The sequence below is a fragment of the Gymnodraco acuticeps genome, unplaced genomic scaffold, assembly GCF_902827175.1.
Source record: "Gymnodraco acuticeps unplaced genomic scaffold, fGymAcu1.1, whole genome shotgun sequence".
In the NCBI taxonomy this organism is placed as follows: Eukaryota; Metazoa; Chordata; class Actinopteri; order Perciformes; family Bathydraconidae; genus Gymnodraco; species Gymnodraco acuticeps.
In genome coordinates, this window is record NW_022992265.1 from 3,139,562 (window position 1) to 3,159,502 (window position 19,941).

At 40.8% G+C, this 19,941-nt stretch overlaps 1 protein-coding gene across 1 annotated transcript in view; it reads left to right on the forward strand.

The window, feature by feature from the left end:
- The first annotated feature begins 11,346 nt into the window (after positions 1-11,346).
- LOC117540368 (T-lymphoma invasion and metastasis-inducing protein 1-like) overlaps positions 11,347-19,941 on the forward strand; it is a 40,595-nt gene continuing 32,000 nt past the window's right edge. The window contains 1 exon segment of the mRNA XM_034207005.1: positions 11,347-11,550. The gene's annotated coding sequence lies outside the window, so the exon portion shown is untranslated.

Here is a 19,941-nt window from a genome sequence, read left to right on the forward strand (position 1 = left end):
CCGAAGGTGGCTGTGACAGCAGGTATGTAAAGGGGGACCGGGAAGCATCATGCTGTGTTAATCATGATAAAGATAATATCCTCGATGTCCGTTCATGTTTCCGCGTGGTCCTAGCGCTGGCTTCACGAATGACCGCGTCACTCAATCATACAAGTTTATCGGGGCTGACAGACGCTGCCGCACCGTTGCGGACCGGCGGGAAAGGCCGACAAGATGCGTTTTCCTACCCACAAAGTGTTGCGGATCATTCATTCAGACAACAGGGATTTAGGGGTAAGAAACGCTATGTAGCCTCAATGACGGTGGACATACAGCAGGGTTAACGTGCATCTTCGGACATTTCAATTTCCATCCCTGTAGCTTACATGATTGCTCATCCTGCAGCTAATTGACTAAATGCTTTCCTGAAGCTATATCATGTTGGTTCAACAAGACATGGAGAAATACAGTCATAAGGACTTGTCCGCTAAAATACCTTGGAGGTGTTTTGGTCATTGGTAGCATACTGTTTGGGAGCAGATAATCTGCGTTTGGCCTCAGACAGTGCGGTAAATTGTTGCATGAAGCACAGTCATGTAATCATTTGCACCTCTCTTCACTGTGGTACAGATGATCCAAGCTGTTGCTGTTGTATTTACACTTTGCAGAACAGATCATGTGCAGGTGACTGACATGCGATAGCTCATTTGTGCAGCTGCTTCACTACTATGATGACCCTCTGGTGTCAAGTTTGTTGCAGCGTCACTGCCACTGTCTGCTGCTTAAATGGTGTCTCCCTGAAATATTTCTATATGGTTGTGATAAACATCCTTACAGGTAGGTGCACAGGTGACTAAGCAGATGTGGGTGCTGTAGCAAAACATATCACTCATGTGCAAAGCTGACTATTAGATATTTAGAGATGTGTTGAGACAATATTTTGGGCAGACTCGCGGTCCTTGTCCATTTTGTTTCAGCCTAGAGAAATACAATGTGTCGACAGAAAAACCCTCACCACTGAGAGCTTAAGGTGCAGTTTTTTTTTACAGTCTGCAGTTTGTATTTATGGTGAGTCTAATAGGACCTGAATGTATCTTTTCAAAGGGGGTTGGACACTAGACACAATGTAATATAACTGTTTTATAAACAAATAACAATTAACGACTACAGAAGATTTTCATTGAAAGTTAAATTTGACCTGTAACAGAGCAGTGGTCTGTTCGAAAACGGTTGTTGTGGCATCATCATAATCCATCTTTTGAGTGTCAAACAACCCACCTGTGTCCTTGGCTGTCGGGAGGATGTAGTTGATTTATTCACAGAGAGCAGTGACTTTATTTCATGTCAGTAATGATTCTTTTAGTTGGGTTTTCACAGAAGGAAAAGTGTAACAACAACTCCAGTCATATTGCTAAATGTTTTGCTTCTGAAACTCTTTTGTCCCTATACAAAGCTCCTTAGCTCTACCAGAATTAGGCATCCAAACCACAACTTAAATGTCATAATTTATAACATCACCAGATGAATGTACATATTTTGCAGATGCTACTTCTGCATTCAACTAATAAACACATACAAGTTTGAGGAATGTCACACACATCTGCCACTTGTGAGAGCTGCAGGAGTGAAAATAAATGGAAAAAAACGTCTTAGATTAAGATTAAATAACATCCAATTAAACAGCAGGCAAGATCGCTTGTTTCCAATACATATGGTGGTTTGATTTTTATGGCATGAAAATCTTTTTATTACTTAATCTGGACTATTATGGTGATACCAGTACCTGCATTAACCAGCATGGAACCCAGGAAGAATAACTGATTGGCCTGGTGATCATTTTAAAATATTATAAGATCTAAAAATCAATATTGAATGCATGCTGATTCCCATTTCCTCCATTGATCTGTTTTTTTTCTCTCCAAAATATGTCTGGAAACGTTCAGTGTTTTATACTCTACGATGCTGTATATTTTGGGTGGATGAATAATTTTACGTTTAACTTTAATGTTATATTGATACCTTGCTTCTTCAACCTTATACTAATCTGAGGCACAGGTTAACCTTTCTGTTATAAAGCCATGTGAAGGAAACAGCCATGGTGTGAAGCATCCTGCATCAGGGCTTCAGTGTATGGAGATGTGTCCTCGGGGTGGAAACCTGAGCCCACCTGTATGACATACCTCCATAGAGACCTCACCCTCTGTCTCTCTCTTTGTGTGGTCGAGTTGAAACTAGTTTCTCTCCCCCTCTGGCTTGTGTCCACACTTTTTAACTCTCCATCTCTAACATCTCAAATGTTAGACCAACTTGCAGCAGTGTTGCGACTGTCGTAGCCACACATGAAAGAATGTCTACACATTCATATGGTAATTTGTTGGCTTTTTTTTACAATCCATGACTTTGTTCTTCATGCGCGTATAGCCATGTACTACCAAACTGTTTATTTCTTGAAATGCGCATAATTTAACCCCGATAAGTGCTCTTTTTGAATTATTCATTACCGTCCTACTTGCACATAACTCTTTATCCCTTTGAAAAGGGGCACAAAGTAAATTCTGAAAACAGTGTAGTGTTTTGATCAGTGCCTAGTGAAACACAGAGACTGAGACTAGTGTCATAACCAAACAAAGACCATTGAATCCAAGATAAACTCACTATGGTACAGTGGTTCTGAATTTCATTAAATCCCTGATTCAATAACAGCAGTGTATGATGTTTGACTGGTTAGCTATGTTTCTTTGCTAAGTCAAGCCATCTTTTTAACGAAAGTGGAGTGGTGGAAATAGTAAGTACACAAATTAGGCCACAACCACTAAGCTGGAAATATTTTCCAGTAGGAAACTTGTGTCGATCCTGTTAGTGGGTGATATTACGTATTACTGTGCTGTGCAGAAGCATTAGTGTCATGTAGAAGTAACTTCAGATGGAAAATGCCTTGTTAATATCCATTATATGGATATTAGGGTTTAATAATATGACCACTCCTCTGCAGGTCACTTCAATGCATACTTCTGGAGTTGTTTAAATATTTGAATAAACTCTGGCAGTGGTGTTTGTCAGTCTGAGTCTTTCATATTTGCTCACACTGAATAGAAGCTTTGTTCAGTGACCATAGATCTCGTTTAGATTTTATTTTTTTGTTACACTATACGAACATGACTATATTTTAGTGCCATGTTATTAAAAGTTAATTAATGGATCAGTTGATCGACAGGAAATGTATACAAACAATTCACATAATATTTGATTATGACAAATGCTGTTTCCCCATTTCTTTGACATTTTATACATGGCATATTGGGCTGAATAACTTAAAAAAAGCCATTATTGTGGCACTCAAATATTTACTGGATGTATTTTAAAGCACAGACCCTTCATTGTTAAAGTTGTAAGATTGCAACTTGGATCCCATTTCTTGATGTACCTTCTCCCACACAAATCCTGTAACATTGTGTAACTGTTGATGTTGCAGCTGCGAGTGGTCGTCTCCGTCCAGCCTCTCGAGCTGAAAACAGTTTTGCACATGCTGATTGCCAAGTTTGTCTTGTGAGAATTATCTTCTGCTTCTGCACAGAACAAGCGATTCCTCATACAAAAGTGAGGAAGACTTAATGTTTCAGCCATATACAAGAAGAGATTTTATCCAATCAATTTTCACGACATGTATATCAGATCAAGCAGTCTTTTGTTCCCTTTCCGCCCACGTTGATGGATGAAGGACAACCATGCTTTCCTCTCCACCTCTGTTTGCATCCATGTTGTATTGAGTTTCAGACAAAAGCCTGGTCTTCCCTTGTTGCTCCTGACAGGACATCTATCTCCATTAGAGAGAACTATTGATGTGTTGCTGTATCAGCCTGTCTTCCCCCATCTTTGGACAGTTGAAGAGAGGTTGTACTTATTTTAGCCTCGAGTTCTGTTTTGTTTCCGGGCCATGTGCAGCTAACCAGCTGATTTACTGACTCTGTGAATCCTACTTCAGTATTTCATTGACATTTCAAAGAAAACTGGCATACTGTCTTAATGTATTACCCAATAGCAATGGAGGCTGCACGTCTTCCATCATTTCACAAAGTGAGATCACATATGATGAGTTCATTATGTCCCCACAGTCAGCATCATTTGGAAACGCTTATGGGTGGCTTGCCAAGGTTTGATCCTAGATGCTTTCCAGAGGACAACCCCTCAAGCATTGCTGCACTTAAGAGTGATTATGAGTCACTTTGTATCATGTGAGAAAATGTTGGGTTTATAGGTTATTTCAGATTTTAATTTGAAGCTTTTAGAACAGTAGATGATTGCTGAAGAAGCAGTTTGTCGTTTTTTTATGATGATCCGTTTGTCTTCTAAGGATAATGAAGAAAGGGGCTTCCTTATGAATGATTACAATCTTTAATGAATTGTATCATCAAAGTCAAAATAAATAGGCCCTATGCTTTGGCTTGCACCTTAGAAACAAGCAAACAAGTGCTTCCCACAAAGTAAGTTGACGTGTCTGCACCATGGAGTATTGACTGGAGCTTCAAAGCTTCCTTTGAGGTTGTGGTAGTCTCAGAAAAGTGATTTCTGAAGTTTGCTGTTACAGTGGGCTACTATATTCCAAAGTTAGAGGCCAGTGTGCATATGCAGACCAGTGGATGGTAGTTTGCACTGGGTTTCTTCTTCTCCACAATGGTCGGTCATGGGGTTTGGAAAGACATGACAGATGAGCATTAAAATGCCTCATCAAAGCTCAGCTCCTCCTTATATTTCCCAGCTATGAGTAGGAACGTATGACCGGCTGTCAGAACATGGTGATAATCTTCAGCTTCATGTTGCTGATAGGGCTTTTGGTTTGGGATGAATAAAAGATGGTAAGTGCACTAAACTAGTGAAGCCTTCAGGCATTTTGGGGAGGTTGGAGTTATTCTAACTTTACCTTGACTCTAACCATGAATAAGAACTTCTCCGGGCCCTTTTTGTTTACCTGAGGTTGACTCTGGTGTGGGATTTGTTTTAAAGTGGCATCCAGCAATATGTAGTTATCCTGGGTGTGCACCTGAACGTTTCTCTGTAAGCTTTTATTTGGTTTATATGTGGTCAAAAGAGGTCTAGACATCAAGCAAAACTGGGCTAAATTTGGTACAAAAGTGAAGGCTGGAAGATTTGTAGGTTGCATAAATAATACCTGGTATTTCTTATTTAAGTATGCGTAAACGGTAGGAAAAGTGTAAACAATTGCAGGTTTCAATCTCTTAACTGTGAGGATTTGCTGCTTTTTATAATCATAAATTGAATATTTGTGGCTGTAAGATGTTGGTTGGACCGAACGAGTAACATTTATAGATGTAACTTACCCCCTTTAAAAATGGTGATGTGCATTTTGCATAATATTCTTACGTCTGAGCTATTTAAGGAATAAGAAGAACCAACTGATACATCTATACAAATGAATGCAATGTTGTTATCTTTTGGCCTTGTTATATCAGCACTTTCTGAGCAATGGATGCTTTCATGTAAGGCACAAACTCTGGTCTGCCAAACTATGGTCAGTGTGCTTCTCAGTAGTGGACCTGACCCAGCAGCTCGTTAAGTGGAGATCACTAAACCTATAATATTCTCCAAGCCTCTTTTAATAACTAGTATTGGAGAGCTCCTTATGCTGTATGGGTTCAGTCACATCCAATCAATTCCAGCTTTTTCTCCCCATTCTAAATTATTTTCCTCTCTGTACCGGTGTCTTTGAAGTCGACTCCTGAGAGCCAACTCACTGCTGGAGACCACTGGATCCTCCGCTAATGATCTCTACCCGGGCTGGGGAAACTGCTTTCATGGCTTGCGTAACAGTTGCATTTTCTCTTTAGATATCAGCTGTACATGGTGTTCTCTTCCAGCACAATGGATCATCTGTTTTTCTTAGACGGACACCCAGGGGACGCGTGTTGTTGTGATTGAGGAGACCTTCCAGAAAATAAACACTCATGGTGGTGGATGTTCTTTTCAATGTGTAAAATTAGGTTCAATATAATGTATGCATGGTTTGTATTTAAACACCAGTGGCTTTGTGTATAGTTCTGGGAATATAGTTGGACTCATCAGACAGATGTTGTGAATTTAAAGTACATCTTGTTGCATAATTGTCGGCAATGCTCATCCCCTGCATGTTAAGTGAGAGTTTAATCATGTGAGACAAGAAAGTGTATTTTGGCTTTGTTGTGCAGCTTTTGCCAGACACAACTAGTTTAATTGTACCAGTGTTATTTCATATTATGTTCATACTGTAGTACAATGTATTGACATTATATACCGGCCCTGGTCAGGTAATGTCACTCTACTGTTGCCTAATATTTATACTCTGTTATGAACAGGTCTTCCTTGACCTCCTATATTGAAAAAAGCTTTGTGTAAGTCTGCGGTATTTCCTTCCATTTAATTTTCACTCTCACAGCTACATCTCATTGACTGAAGTGTTGTCCTGTGGTACATTCAGAATTGCTTTTATTAAACCAGTGCACAGTTAATTATTAACTAACCTTAAAGCTATTCTTGGGAGCCGTTGTAAATTATCCTGTTGGAGGTAACAAAGTATGCTCTGCTCAAGGCGTTTCCAGATGACTTGGAACTATATCATGTGACATAATTTCATGCACCAACCAAAATGAAAAATATAAAATGTTATTTGCAGAAAGAGCCCAAAAGTAATGAACATATATGTATTTAACGTTTTGCATCAAGTATTGAGGCTCTTTACACTAACACTCAACATTTAATTTGATGCAACCAGCACAGCTCCTCACCTGTCTAACACTGTCCTGCTGTGAAGCATGGTGAGGCATCAGCTGTTTTACTGGCAGGAGCTATGGCACAAGAAAAAATGATGGGTGGAGGGTATGGATTATTTTTTAAATAGTTGTTAGTAGGCGAATAATATCAATAATGCTTTACACAAAAATCTTTCAGGTGAACCAGATTAGGGCTGCACGGTATTGACAAAAACTGACATCTCGATTCCCCCCCCCCCCCCCCTGCGGTATATATTGCGGTTGTTTTAACCTGTTAAGCCCCAAAGTCCCGGCGGGTACTTTAATTTTTTTTTCACGACACTGTGTCTCAGGGGATCTTAATATTTAAGAACCTATTAATGTGTTATACCAGATTAACGGAAATAATCTCAGCTAACTGACGATACAAACCATTTTTACCAAAACAAAACACAAGTCTCATAAGAAGCATCTAAATGACCCCTGAGCGAAAAATGCTAACGCATTTTGGCACAGAACTCAAGATAAAAGTACCCTTATTATTACTTATCGTAGCTGCACATACAAGATATCCAATTAAAGCTGAGGTTCCACAGATTATTTAGGTATATAGTATTATCACTGAGTGATCTGAACTCGGACAGGGGAAGCAAACACAGACATCACAACACGTACCTTTACGTAGCTTCTAGGGGAGATGTCTCACCGTAGCTGTCAATCTGATCAAAAGACATGTTCAATGGCATTAATACGAGAAAGAAAAAACGCGGCTGAATCGGTTAATCCATAGGTTTTTAACGTCTCTGTATAAAAAAATGATTTAATTTATAATCCATAATTCCATTTTTATGTAAATATCACAGAGCAAAAGTTAGCTGCTAATGGTAGCCACCAGAGTGGCTGCTGCTTCCGGTCTAGGCTATGCGGCAGTCCAGCGCAGCTAACACACACACATTACCAAATAAGGAGTGAGAGTGACGCGTAGCCAAAACCGGAAGCTGCATACACTCTGGTAGCTACCATTAGCAGCTAACTGTTGTGCTCCGATTTTTACATAAAAATGGAATTATGGATTATAAACAATTGCTTCAAAGCCACAGATACATTATCAACCTATGGATCAACCGATTCAGCTGCGTTTTTTCTTTCTCGTTTTAATGCCATTGAACACGTCTTTTGATCAGATTGATATGTCTTCTGAGTGGTTAAACATTGCTAATGGTGTTCCTCAAGGTTCTGTTTTAGGTCCATTTTATTCTCTATATATATCAACAGTTTAGGTGAAAATGTGGATGAAGCTACTTTACATTTTTATGCGGATGATACCGTGATGTACTGTGCAGGTCCCTCCATTAAGGAGGCTGTTGTTAAATTACAGGCTGTTTTTAACATTATTCAGACTCAGCTCGCTGAGCTTAAGCTTCTTTTAAATGCTGATAAAACCAAGGTAATGCTCTTTTCTAAAGCTAAAAAGATACCAGAGCCTGTTTTGGATATTGTTACTATGCAAGGACAAGTAGTTGAAGTGGTTACCAGTTATAAATACCTAGGTATCTGGCTTGATGATTGTCTTACTTTTAAACTTCATGTCAATAACCTGCTTAAAAACTAGGTTTCTTTTTCAGAAACAAGTCCTGTTTCTCTTTTGAAGCCAGGAAAAGGCTAGTCACTGTGACCTTTTTACCTGTGCTGGACTATGGTGATTTGATCTATATGAATGCACCTGCCCATTGCCTGGAAAAATTAGATGCCGCCTATCACAGTGCCCTGAGATTTGTTACTAACTGTAAAGCACTTACTCATCACTGTACCCTGTATGCCAAGGCAGGTCTGCCTTCACTAATTGTACGGAGGCTCAGTCATTGGTACATGTTCATTTACAAAGCCATGTTGGGTAAACTACCTTTTTATATCTGCTCTCTGATCTCTCGACGAATTGAAAGTACATATTGCCTGAGATCTCATGATGTTGTTTTATTAAATGTGCCAAGTGCTAGGACTGTCTTAGGGAAGAAAGCTTTTAGTTGTGCAGCTCCACTAAATTGGAACAGTCTGCAAACATGTTTAAAACTGAGCAGGTCACCCTTGAAAAAGAGATCTTTTGATCTCAAGGGGCTTTCACCTGGTTAAATAAAGGCTACAAACAAACAAACATATGATGAATTGGAAATGGGGGACCCTGATGTAAACAAGACGAAAGTCTTTCTCTGGTCTGCATCCCCTTAACAATTGTATGTTTTGAGCTGTACTGTACTGTACCCAATATACAAGCTGTTAATAAACTTTTCAATCAATCAATCAACAGCTACGGTGAGACGATCTCCCGTAAAACCTCCGTAAAAGGTACGTGTTGTGATGTCTGTGTTTGCTTCCCCTGTTGCGAGATCGGATCGCTTAGATACTATACTTAAATAATCTGTGGAGTCTCAGCTTTAATCGGATATATTGTATGTGCAGTTTCGATAAGTAATAAGGGTATCTTTATTTTGAATTTCGTGCTAAAGTGCGTAAGCATTTATTTTTTTAAATGAATAAAACCGCACGTCTCTGCGGTGTGAATACCGCGCATGCGCATACCGCGGTTATCGCCATGACACGGTATATCGTTCAGCCCTAAACCAGATTGAGTTTTTAGGAACAGTTGCATGTAGCAGGCTTGCCTATCCTGCAAAATGGATTGCTGTCATTCCCCTGCCTTAAGCTATTTGCATTTTTTTCCGCTTTGGTGGAAGTTGATTGGCAGTGATTGCAGTTGGTTGTGACACCTGGACAGCATCAGCAGTCTGAAGTGTTGCTGTGGATCTGTAACCATAATATCATCTGCCAAATGTGCTCTAGTGGTATTAAATGGCCTGTCAATGTATTGGCTGTCCAATCAGCTCCTAAATTGAGTGTGGATAGCGGTCAGTTTAATAGCCTTGTGTTGGTAATGAGAAAGCAGATTATTTTGTTTAGCTGAGCTCCATGCAAGCAATCTATGTTTTTGAAATGCCTGTGGTGAGAGCAGACATGGATTCAGCATTCGTCCCAATTTCACTGATGGATGCGTTTATTGCGCTGCTCCTTGATACAGTATTTTTTTGGGCGGGAGCAGATTGGATGATCTCGTCTCAGGCAAAAACCTTTTTTATTTAAGTTTACATGTATGAGAATACAACAGAAATTACTTATTGTTTAATATTTGGTTGTAAGTTACCTGTGAATGATCAAAACACTCCATCCAGGAAGTTTGTCAATACCTTCTTTCTACACTTTTTTGTCAGTCTCATTAATAATCTCATGACATCATGTGCCTCCAATTTTTTTTCTGTTATTGGATCACGTCCCAAGAAATTGTAAACTAATAGAAATGAAGATATTGCCACTATTGAGTGGAATTTAATAATTCTGGCTGAAGGAAAATTGATTATCCGGAAAATTTGTGAAATCAAGCCCAGGAAGTTGTTAAGAACACATGTTATTATGTCTGAAGCCTCTGCAGACCAGACATTCCTGTCTTACAATCAAACCCAGTGGTTAAGTTTAATATCAGGGTCACAACCTTGGCAGGACATGAAAATGTGCTGAGAGGAAGTGAGGCCCAGTGCTTTTTATTTTGGTTATAGTCATCGCAAATTCTAGACATGGCATTGTAGCCCTCCCCTCTCGGACTAAGCTCTGTGCCTTCTCTCTGTCTCCTCAGTGTTTAGTCAGTGTGTCTGTACCTAGCCTAGCTTGGAGCATGTTTTACTTTCAATGTGCATGCAGAGCTGCCAATGGAGCACATGATGCAGGCTGCAGCTGAACAGACGTCGCTGTGCCCTCAAAGCCTCCGTCCTCCCCTTCCACTCTGCCGGTTCCATCATCTTAAAATGAGTCCCACACCACTGTCACTGCTGACGTGATAGCCACACGACATCACCGGTGCTATGACAACAGCAAGCCCAGCCTTTCTCTCATTCACAGGTCCATTTTGGGCTCTCAGTGAATGTTCCAAATTATGCAGCGCAACACATTAAGGCTGCAACCTCTCAGCCCTTGAAGCCCTACATGCATTAAGGTTCATTTTCCAGATTGCTGTGATTACAAATCCTGCCCTTTGAATCACAGAGAAAATAGATGAGAGGAAGAATACATATAGTCTTATCCCAAACATGGAGGTTATGTTTTCATTTAAGATATTTCTGAACCAGAATGAGAAATCCAAACTCAAGTCTGACAGTTGTTAGATTTATTTTCTTTACATTAAAAGGTTGCAACATTTAGTGTAAACATAACGCTTCTCACAGTGGAGTGGAGGGGCAATTACAAAGGAGACAAGGGAGGGAACACACATTCCTGCTGGCAGTAGGTTTGTAGTTTAGGGGGGTGGAATTATAGAATGAAGGAGGGAGCAAGCAAGGAAGGAGGGAGGGAGGGAGGGAGCAAAGACTGTGAAAGAGGTGTGTGTGTGTGTGTGTGTGTGTGTGTGTGTGTGTGTGTGTGTGTGTGTGTGTGTGTGTGTGTGTGTGTGTGTGTGTGTGTGTGTGTGTGTGTGTGTGTGTGTGTGTGTGTGTGTGTGTGTGTGTGTGTGTGTGTGTGTGTGTGTGTGTGTGTGTGTGTGTGTGTGTGTGTGTGTGTGTGTGTGTGTGTGTGTGTGTGTGTGTGTGTGTGTGTGTGTGTGTGTCACTCCCCCTCCCTCCCTCAGTTCTTCATCTCATCCTTGCATATAGTCACTCTGCTGTGGACTTGCAGAAGGAGTATCAATAATCCCCTCACATGAAGCTTTACGTTTCCCTCTCAGTGATGTGTGGGATTTCTTTAGGCTTATGTGGGAAAGCAGAAGAGACACATCCTGATAGTGCACACTAAGGTAAGTCGTTGTGTTTACTGCTGTGTATTTTTGTAGCACTGTGTGTTTGGCTGTGTTAGTAGATATAGAAGAGACAAATGGCTACCCAGCCTCAAACCTCCCACTTTCCAAAAGAGGTGCTAAATCACACCAGCAGCAACACACTGAGTCAACATGTGGCCTGTGAGCATAGGCTTCAGAGACTGTAGTTAAATGTATGAAATCAGATGCAACTGAATGAATTGTTAGTCATTTTGCATTTAAGATTCAAATGTATTCTCATTTACATGTCCATACTCTTAACCTATAATGTAATGTTCTCTGTGTGGCGTAACCATATCCTGGGGGTCTTCACAGCCTGTGTTTAGGGTGGGGTTTCCACCTCATGTTTGTACCTGTAGCACTCCAGTGTAGGGCCCTACTTCACCTACAACAGCAGGCTGCCAGCCATTGTATTGCTCTCCATTCACTGCCAGACGCAAACAAGACGGCTTGTGTCTGTGTCATTGTAATGACAAAGAAGTGGTGGTGGTGGTGGGTTTGTGATGCTGAGAAAGCGAGATGATGAATTGCAAATGTATGAGATGGCCAAAGTCAAGGAGAATTCCCAAGGCGCATCCTGGAGGGGGGTTGGACGACTTTATGATGTGCGAGTTCATTTAAAATCCTGGCTTTGTGTCTGAAAGCCCCGTAGTGACTCCTGTGGTGGGGAGAGGGGCGAGAAATGGTCATCTGGTGTCATAGTTATGGAAATGTATTTGCAGGACAGGAGGTCAGGATTGGGCTTTCAGGCTTATAAATCTTAACAATGCTCCTGTTATGACTGAGGAAAGCAAGCATTACAAAAACACACACTCGGAGTTCTTTATTCAAACTTTATATACAAATCTAATGCAACTAGAGTATTACTCTCCATATCATTGAACTTAACACAAATACTCTCCTGAGAGGAAAGTCCTATCACAGATTGGTTTGCATGGACTTGTGTCATAAGCTTCAAATAATTGAAAGGCACAGTCTGCAGTAGAACAATGGTTATATTGTAGATTTACAAGCCAGCAGAGTTCATCAAAGATCAGGTGGTCTTTGAGACACTTAGGCAATTATAAAAGTTGGACTATTTTACGCAGCAGAGTTCAGCATGACGGCACGTGTTTGATTGAATGCCGCTTAAGCCACAGCACTTTGCTGCATTTGTTTTGGCTTTACCTGCAAATCCTCACCTGTAGCACGTGCAGCCTGTAGTTATTTAGGCACTAGATTGACAAAGACTCTGGACAAGAATGTGATAAATAAGAGGATATGTTATCTCTATCAAAAAGAGTATTGGTGCTTTACAAAATGATCATTCTTTTCTCAGTGGTACTAAATATAAAATCAAGCTTTTTATTTGGGTGGGAATTGCAATCACTGAATGTGTTTGCTTTGCCATTTAATTCACTGTCATACACTGTGCTAAATGTTAGAATAAGACATGAACGTGTATAGAGATATGCAATTTGGCATAGTGTAAACAGAAAGGGCATTATCAGCTGTTTGCAAAAGCACAAATCAGTGAATGAAGTCTTTGGAAATTGTATGTATATCAAGGTCTACGGCCTAAATATTGGGTTCTTTGACTGGAATCAAGCTGAAATATAACTTTCCAAGTGACATTTTACCAAAGGGCAATAAAAGAGCCTTTTACTGCAAATGTGACCAGGACAGCTTGGAGGAAGCAAACACATCTTCTAGCCAGCTTTGTGTAGTCATGTGTGTCAGGATGCACCACGGATCTGCTTCAGTGCACAATGCAACAAAGTAAGGAGTTGGGAGCTCAAGGGGTGTTATGGTTGAGGTGGTACTCAGGGAAGATGGGTCTCTGTCAACAGATATGATTTAGATTGAATCTCCTAAGTGCATGTACACGATTGACATGTTGCCGTCTAACAAAACCATCTAAAAACACTTCTTTTTTTTTAATGAGAGCTTTGTTTAGAAACTATTTCCCAGGGTGGGTTCAGGAACACAGATGCTGCTCATCATCCAGTCCACCAGGATTAGTCCACATCTCCCTTCAGTTATCAATTGCAAAATAACTTAAAATGCTTACTTCCTGCTCATGACTTTTGGAATCACATTGATGAAAATGGGCCTCCACATTGACCCAGATGTGGTTTTTGAGTGTATTTTGGCTTGTTTGCCTGTACTTTTCCAACATGAATAGCTCAATATTCCCACTAACTGACCTGCAAGCTAATGGTTGCGTCTCTGGAAGAAGATCCTGAGTGATCCACATTTAGAAAACACATTTCTAATGCAGGACTCTGCTCTTCTATTTCCTTGGCATTGGTTTATTCTGCTGCCAGGAAATGGACATTCAGCTGCCATGCTGAGATTGGTAGGTGAATGGCTCACCCAGCAGTGGGTTGGCTGCTGCTGTAAGGACATCAACATCCATTCATTGCTCTTTTGGTTGGTATTGCTGTATTACTGAATAAGAGCAGCAGTGATAAGATTTAAATTCTATATAATGCGCAAACCACGCTTGGATAGGTTTAAGTATTCTGACCAATCATTTTTATACTCACATTTTGAAAATATACCTGAGCACAAAACAATTGAACAAATGTTTATCTCTCACTGACAAGAAAATACCCCCAACCCCATTACTCATTTGAATCAAAATACCTGCAATGAGATGCAAATCTTTCAGCTACTTTTACTTATTATTTTTTCATCTACACCTACAAGCTGAATATGAACCTTTTGGTTTGAGCTGAAGACCGAGTTTGAAATGGCAGTTTTAGGACCAAATGTATTGCAAAGTTTATATTGCAGATCATTCTCAGTTGTCTCCACACATTATCTCGTTTCTGCTTGCAGCTGTTTTTCATATACATCATCCTGTGCCAGTGCTCGTAGATAATATTTCCTTGTGCATGCATCAAATTGCCATTGCAAAAGAAACCCTGTGTGACCCAACATTGATACTGTTGATCACAAATCCATAATCATAAAACTGTCTGGCACATTTACTCCTCATGTAAGTGGGGGGGAATGGTTGGGTGTGTTTAAATTGAGACTGAGGAGGAGCAAATAGTAAAAGCCTGGAATGTGAGGCATGTAAAGCTAGATTGGTGTTGATGCTCTGTGTGGCCAGGGGAGACCTTTTCACTGACAGTGACGGTAACGGGCTACGAGAAGGTCAACGGCTGAGAGTCTCTGCTGATCATGGTTGCAATGTTTTGTCAAAGCAGCTTAAGCCTTTTTCTTTACATAAAGCATTTTTGAAGCCTTTCTTATAATACTGCCATGATGTTGCGTTATTGTCTCATCCTGCTGTCTCCCAGTTAACATTTCTTCAGATCGGATGGAAGTCTCACATAATTATAGATAAGGTGGAAAGACTTTCAAAAGATTAACTTTTGCACCTTTAGCTTGCATCCGAGTCTAAAAACAACTGCTACCATAATGAAAGAAAACAGATCATTGATGGTCTGACACATTATGTTACATAATGAACATCAATACCTTTGAAGGAAAATGACAAAGAAATGGAAGGTTAAGTTACATAGGATGTTCGCTTAAATTCAGTCATTATAACAGATTTACTTTGTTCTGGCAAATTCAAATCCTCAAAGAATATAAAAGGCCTTGCATGTATTCATCTGACATACTAATGAAGACAGATTTGTGGCTAAACCTGCAAGTTTCAGATGACGTTTTAAGTTCACCTTTCATCTAAACAAGTAATACATTCTCATTTGATGAAGTAGTCTGCCTGGTTAAACCAGAAACATGTACAGACTCATTTTTAATGGGGTAACAGTGGTTCATCATTTTAATGGATGGGAATCTCCCACTCCCTATATCAGATTTAAAGAAACACAGATGCCCTTCCTCTGCTGAGGAATCACTACAACCTGTATCCACCCCTCCCTGTATGTGAACAATGGCCGGTGGCTCACGCATACTTCCAATTAACGGCTCTTTAAGGACTTCAAAGGTTGTCAATGAGGAGCTAAAAGTCTGTAAACAGGAAGTGTTTGGTAGCACCTTGGTTGTGACCCTCTAAACAAGTAAATAGCTGGTATTGATGACAGAGATGAAAGAAGACTGGCACACAATCTTGTCTTCTGACCCAATAGAAAAAAGGACACAGTTTAACTGTTATTTAGGCAATCATGATACAGTATGTATACTATATAAAATTAACCTTTTTAGTGAATTTAGTTGAACCAGTGGCCATAGAAGTGTATAAATCATTCTAAACCTATAGAGTGGACAAAGGACTTGTTAAACCAACAAAACTTGCAGCATCTGCTGTACAGAAAAACCCCATATACAGCTTAAAGACCACCATAAGCAGTGACCTGAGTCTGCATACAGTGGTGCTCTAGTCTAGAGAAAACAAAAACAACACCAGCTGTTGCTAGAAAATGGGCTCCAAAATCAGTGCCCGCAGTCTTATTACAAAGAATATAACTTCTTCTTTTTTAAGTTCAGACCGTAGGTATTGTTTGAATACTTTTTTCACAATTAGGGCTTATTTTGCAACCCATAAGATAGAAAAACACTGCAGTACCATCCTTTACAGACATTTTGTTTAGTGAACTTGAATAAGAATAATTTAGTTTATTTAATTGCCACAATACAGTTTCAGCTAATTCTATTCCAATAGGTCACTTTGTTCAAGTTTTGGGTTTACACTATTGGGCCACGTTTACACGGAGACGTAACAGAGACGAAAACGAACCTTAGTCGAAAAAAAAGTCTTCCGTCCACACGGAATCGGCTCAAGAAACGTGTCCGTCCACACAAGATCGCTGGAGACGCTGTAGTACATATGCCGGGCCTGTAGGTGGCGCTGTACTTCCGCCACAAAATACACCAAAAGCAGCGAAGAAGACCCCCCAAGCATGGTTTCCTGGTTGCCCTTATGTTTATTCTCTGCGGTGGATTTAGCAACATGTAGTTCATGTAGTTCTCCATGTCCACTTGTTGCTGATCGTTGTGGTAGAGGAGCTGTAGATTTTGCACTAACATCTGTAGCATGGTCAGTAGCGTCTGGAGCACGAAAGCAACCCTGTGATCTGCCGTTGTTGTTGTTGTTGTTGGCGAAACACATCAGCAATGTAGGGATAGGGTAGGGATGCTCCGATCGCCAATTTTGGGGCCGATCGCCGGAATCAGTATAGGCCGATCCGATCGAGTAAACTCAGTTAATGGGGCTCATTCACTGGTGCTTCCACAAACAACAACCAACATAATTATTATATTCAAATGAAGTACATTATTCAAGTTTACATTAACTTTGGATAGTAACACGGTAGAAATGAGCGGAAGCACTCTCTTTTCCTCTCCCCCTCTCTCTCTCCTGACAGCATGTCAGAGATCTCATGCACTTCACTGATCCAGTAATGAGTGACCCGACAGTGAAGAATAAATATATTTATAACTAGTTTAGCTTGTTCCAGAGGTCTAACTCTTAGTGTGTGTTCTGCTCCGCTCACCGGTCCGTCACAACAGGTGGAGCTGCAGGATTTCTGCCTCACACACGTTGCATACCGCTATTTTATTGTCATTTTCGGACACCTTAAAATAATGCCAGACTGTTGAAGCCATTTTGGCGAGCTTGTTTTGCCACGCACAGAGAAAAGTGTCATGTATTTTACGTCATCATTTTACGTCATGCGATCGGCTCTCGCGACCGGCATTTTTAGAGAGCACCGATCGATCGGCACAGAGTGACTATCGGCCGATCTGCTGCTGGGAGTCTCAGCAGCTTCTACTGAAGCCAGTTGTTTGCGGCCTGCCAGTAAACCCAAAGCAGAAGAAGAAGTGACGTCAGCGGCTTCATTTGCCTAATCTTCCCTCAGGGAACTTCTTCCGATGTGAACGCGATCGGCTCTTAGGCTGCAGCCACACGAGGACAAAAACGTCTAAACGCATAGGATTAACGCAAACGCAATCGCAAACAAGCTTCCGTCCACACGCAATAGTTATCTGTATAGTGTCTGCCCACACGAGACCGCTCCGTTTAGCTCCAACCGCTGGAGAAGCTGCAGTACATATGCAGGAGCCTGTACGTGGCGCTGTAACTTCCTCCACAAAAGCAGCGAAGAAGCATGGTTGTCATGGTTGCCCTTCTGTTTATTCTCCGCGGTGGGGGCCGAGGGAACCGGGCAGAGTTTTTCGCCAGTCAACGTGTATTAAAGTTTAAATCTTCCGACAAAATTATAAAAGTGCCGGACAAAGGTCTTCTTTGTTCTTTATTGAGCTTTAAAACAAATGAATAATGACTCTATATAATATAATAATAAAAATACATGGAGCCTCTCTTTTTCCTCCCTCTCTTTGGACAGCGTCAGTGTCTGTTTCATGCAGCAGCTGATCCAGTAATGAGTGACCCGGCCGACAGTAAAAATAAACATATTTATGTTTGACCCCCCAGAGCGTTGCGTATGCCGTTCTATCCACCTTGGGACCCGTTATCGTTTCCTCAGTCGTTTAGTGCCGTATGCGGTCGTCCTCGTGTGGCCGAACGGTCTATATGACACTAAACAGTAATGCAAACGGCCGTTTTTGTCCTCGTGTGGCTGCAGCCTTAGTTCCATGGGGGTACTAAGTGCTGGGAACTAAGTACGGCAAAGTACTTGGTGTGAAAGCGGCTAATGCCTCTTCCCTCCAAACCCTTGTCTTGGTGTGACTGCCATCTTGGAGCACCACATCCTAATTTGCTGTTCAGAGTAGCTCAAATATGACCCTACTCAATTTTGTATAATGTTAATGGAGTGCTAATTTACTATTCATGTTGTAAAAAAAAAAGATATATTTCTTAGCTTGGTTTGCATTAACAGTCTAAATGCAGCATCCACTTTAATCAATGGTTGCTGCTGTCTTGCTAGTTCTCACACCAGCTGTATACTTGGCCATTGTACCTGATGTGTGCTGACATCCTTCTAAAGGTTGCTCTCTTCCAATAACCAATTTCTATAACAAACAACCACCTGAGCCTCTCAAGACGGGGTCAGACAGGTTTCACAGCACCAGCTTTTTCCGCCCTCCACTGAAACGTGAAATCAATTCTGCAGCAAATGAAAATGACTGTGTGGTTTGGGTTATTGTTGTGTGCTCTTGTTGTTGCTTAAACATGTTGTTCTTTATATAATGTTACTTCACCTGCTACTAAGTCAATGCAATTGTTAGCCAGAGTAGTTGTGGAAAATTGTCCATTTTAGCAATTGCTGGACCATATTAATATACCTGTTCCAGTTTTAGTCCCTACAGATCATTTTTGGAAAAGACTGTAGTAGTCCATTGCTTCCTGGTGCATTCTGTGCCACAACTTGGCACCAAGCTATTCCAAGACGAGTCAAACTGCTTGCATTATCACTGAAAGCCTCCTTTTCCAGCTGTTTTCTATTCAGGGTTTCTAGGGCTACAGCTACAAGTCAAACAAATACTCTGGCTACATGACAATGGTATGCAGTCTTCAGTTGAGCTTTTAAATCAAGGCAGGAGATGGAAAGTACTTATTTTGTTCATCAACATCCCAAATAACACTGTTGCGGATGTTTTTCACTATCTTTTGTTGTTGCTAATTCTCCCTCTAGCCTTTAATAATCTTAAATACAGTTGAGCACATCCGGAATCAGTACATGAGTCACAACCATTGGTAACATCCATGGTACTCCCATTTGAACAGAGGGATATGACTTAATATCAGCAGGGAAATGTGAGCTGTTTTGAGTGCAGTCTTTCAATGGTAACCCCCCCCCCCCCCCCCCTCCTCCTGTACGACTACCTGTGTTATTATCTCTAGAGACTGGAGTGTTCAGATTTCAGGGTTTTGTGTTGGAGCTTGTAACTAGTCGACCCAAAGCATTCTTGCCTTTCACCGGTGTGGTTGGGTCAAATGACAGGAATGTCATTAGCATAGTATAAGTCCAAATCAGATTGAGTCCTGATTAAAATAAATGTGTTTGTATCTTCTGTTGAAACATTTATCTGCTTTTAATGGGCTATGCAGGGGAATACATTCTGCTAACTCCAGATCTATCTGGTGTATGTTCATGGAGCTCATGAGTATAGGAATGTGTGACCAGCTGTTTCACACTGCCTGGAGTTTATACTTTGTTGTGAAAGTCCATCAGTCAACTTTGGCCGTAGGGTAAGAATTTTCACCATTTCCTCAAATAATACAAGTGACTTGACATTTTTGTCCTTGGGGAGAAGAAGAGCAGGTGGAGGTTTGGACAGTTTTCCCTTGTTCATGTTCCAACAGGCCCAAGTATTTGTCAAATATAAGCTGGGCTTTTAAGTAGTTATTAATAACAATAGGAGCATAATTCTACCTGTCGCATATTTCAGAGATGACAAAATCCCACAGCACATGAAATTATGAGCTCGACTCTCCCAAAACATTCA